Raw genomic sequence first — 3,437 nt, 5'->3', positions numbered from 1 at the left:
AATGGGCACAGCTTGCTAAAATACTTCCATACAATGGTAATTACTTGATACTTCTCTGCAAGGTTCTATTAAAGCATTCTGTGCAACCCCAGATGCCAGGATGAAAGAGATACCTTTTAATAAAGCTCTATCACATAGTCATCTATTTACACCCTGCCTTGACTCAGAAAGGATTGGAGGTAGCCCACAACAATCATGACAGAAGTCGCTGCCATCTGTGATTAACTATCACATGTCAGATACTGTGTTTTATTGGCATTGCCTAGAATCGTACAGAAATCCACCCCTCCAGGAGAAATATTATTAGGGAGATAATCAATGCCAAGGTCCTGGAGTCAGACTATTTGGCTTTAAATCCTGGCTCCATCCCTTACTAGCTGGGACACTCTAGTTGCCTAACCTCTCTGTGTGCCTAATCTCTATATAATGGAGGTATTAGTGATTACTTCATAAGATTGATGATCGAATGGGATGAACAGGTGAAACATTTACAACAGTGCCCAGTCCATAGGAGAGGCTCCGTTGAGGTCAGGCAGGCAGCAGAGACACCTAGCATTCATTCAGAAGCCCGTGTGTCCTAAACGGCCAATCCCCTGGCAGTTAAGCAAAGCCACACAGCCCTTCTGAGTTAATAAAATATGAATGCAAGTGACATGTGTTATTTCTGGACACAACACTTAAAGAGCCAGTCCATGACCTTTTAGCTCTCTCTTCTCTGACCCCGTGACCCCAGAAGCCACATATTGAGATGGTAGACAGAGGGCACCTGTCTCCCAGAGTCACCAGATGGAGAAGTGCCCAGATGATACACATCAGATTTTGCAAGAGCATTAAAAAAAAAAAAATCAATGTTTGCCTTATTAAGCCACGGATATTTCCAGATTTCCTTGTTACTGTAGCATAACACACCCTCTCCTGACTAACAGTTATTGCTGGTCTCATTACCTTCTTTTTGCACTCTGAAGAAACTGAGGGTCAACTAGCCACAGGGAGAACCTCCATTCAAAACCAGGTATCTATTGAACTCCCAAAGCAGCATTATCACACTAGTGTTTGCCCTCTCTGGAATCCCTGCAAACTCGTGGGTGCTATGGGAAAAAGTCCATCCTCAGGTAAGCACTGATCGAAACATCAGAGATGGTAACTGTGGGGGAATATGTGTATTTGCCTCCTCTGAATTTGAACCAAATCACCCTTAAAAACTCTAACCAGGAACTGGGAGGGAGAGAAGCTTCAAATTCTTTTATACCCTGACTCTGAAGTTGAAAGTTATCATAGATGGGCCGGTGTGCTAGAGATACCAATGACATGGAAATTCAGGAGACTGGGGCAGTGACAGGGGTGCACAGAGGAAGAGCTTGGGTCATCTGACTGCCACGAGAGGACCAGAAGAGCGCCAGACACACAGACCTGGTTTGAATTCAGCCAGCAGGAGCTGGGGCCACTTTCGCTGGCTGCCAAGAGCCTTCCTTCTACCTCACCTCCAATCCAATCCTTAATCATTCACTATCCCTTCTTTCTCTCTCCCCTGCCCTCTCTCTTTGTTTTTTATTTAGAGAGCAAGTTGGGGGGTGGGGGGGGCAGAGGGAGAGGGAGAGCGAGAGAATCCCAAGCAGGCTGCACGCCCAGCACAGAGCCCAATGAGGAACTCGATCTCACAGCCCCGAGATCATGACCTGAGCCCAAATCGAGAGTCGGATGCTTAACTGACTGAGCCACCCAGGCGCCCCAGCCCCTTCTCTTTTAAAGGGCTTCAGCAGGAATAGCATTATATGTAAAAACAAAAGCTCTGGAACGTTCTCCATGTTGAGCACGAAGGCGTGGGAATTAGCTTTTCAAACACTAGGCAAGCTCACTGTTCTACGTCCATTTCCTCTTTTTGGGGTAGTGGACTACACGCTGTTTCTAGGGTTCCTGCGAATCCTGACCACCTGTTCGTCTATGAATGGGGAACAGTGGCAGTATGTCCTCATATAGGGTCCAATCTCACAGCTAAAAAACATCTGTAGAAGCAAGTAAAATGCAGTCTTCATTTTGCACCTGCTCTTTTTCTTTTTTTTTTTTTAATGCACAAAATCATTACAACTCCTGCTGCCTACCGCAAGGGGATGGTATGAAGATGAGAGCTCAGGTACTATAAAACACCCAAAAAGCCTCCCATGAAATGTTATGTAAGTGCTAAACATTAATATCCAACGGCTATCCCTTGCTACCAATTTCTAATTTAAAAATTCTACTGCTATCACCTCCATGAACCTATGAGATTGTGTCCTTAACCTTTGTTAAATAACACTCTTACTTAAATTGAAGTTTTTATGAGACTGATGCGCGCTGCCCACTGCACCAAGAGGGCCGCTAAATTGAAGTTTTTAATGTGTACTATGCAAAGTTAAAAAAAATATGGGAAGGTATAAAGAATAAAATAAAAATCACAGTCCCACTCACATGCACAACTTGGGGACAATTATCAGCTTGGCACACATCCTTTCACGCTTAGTCTTTATATCTTTTTTAGTGAAGTCAAGATCAGAACCAACAACCGATTTTATGTTCTTCTTTAACATCACATCATGAGAATTTCCCCACGTCTCCCATGAAGATCTTCCCATGAGTATGACTTTTAGTGGCTCTGTGAGACTCCATCTTCTGGTATGTTCTAAACCCCTTAACCAGGACTTCGTTGCTGGACAACTTAGGTGGCTGAGATGAATCTCTTAAGCTTCTTTGGTGTTCCTAATTATTTTCTTTGGGTATACGCTCATGTGCAAGTAGGTTGTACTAAAACAGTTCCCAGCAAATACTCAATACTGGAAAAAAAAAAAAAAAGTAAACAGAGTCCCGCCATTGTATTTGACGTCACAAATGGCTCACTCAAGTAGCAGAGTACCTTCAGGGAAGGCCTGTGAATAGAAAAGTACTGGCCTCCAGCATAGAGATGCAAAGAAAGAGTAACCTTTCAGGCTGCTTTTAAACTAGGGTTAAGATATGGCACCTCTTAACCAGAGAGTTATTAAATCAAGATCAGACATCAGACATTTGTTTAAAAAGTGTAACAGGGCGCCTGGGTGGCTCAGTCGTTAAGCGTCTGCCTTCGGCTCAGGTCATGATCCCAGGGTCCTGGGATCGAGTCCCACATCGGGCTCCCTGCTCGGCAGGAAGCCTGCTTCTCGCTCTCCCACTCCCCCTGCTTGTGTTCCTGCTCTCGCTATCTCTCTCTCTGTCAAATAAATAAATAAAATCTTTTAAAAAAAAAAGTGTAACATTTCGGGGCACCTGGGTGGCTCAGTTGGTTAAGCGACTGCCTTCGGCTCAGGTCATGATCCTGGAGTCCCTGGATCGAGTCCCGCATCGGGGTCCCTGCTCGGCGGGGAGTCTGCTTCTCCCTCTGACCCTGCCCCCTCTCATGTGCTCTCTCTCTCATTCTCTCTCTCTCAAAT

The sequence above is a fragment of the Mirounga angustirostris genome, unplaced genomic scaffold, assembly GCF_029215605.1.
Source record: "Mirounga angustirostris isolate CCGP_5_RB_7025 unplaced genomic scaffold, mMirAng1.0.hap1 SCAF_4, whole genome shotgun sequence".
In the NCBI taxonomy this organism is placed as follows: Eukaryota; Metazoa; Chordata; class Mammalia; order Carnivora; family Phocidae; genus Mirounga; species Mirounga angustirostris.
This window is presented reverse-complemented; position numbering follows the sequence as displayed.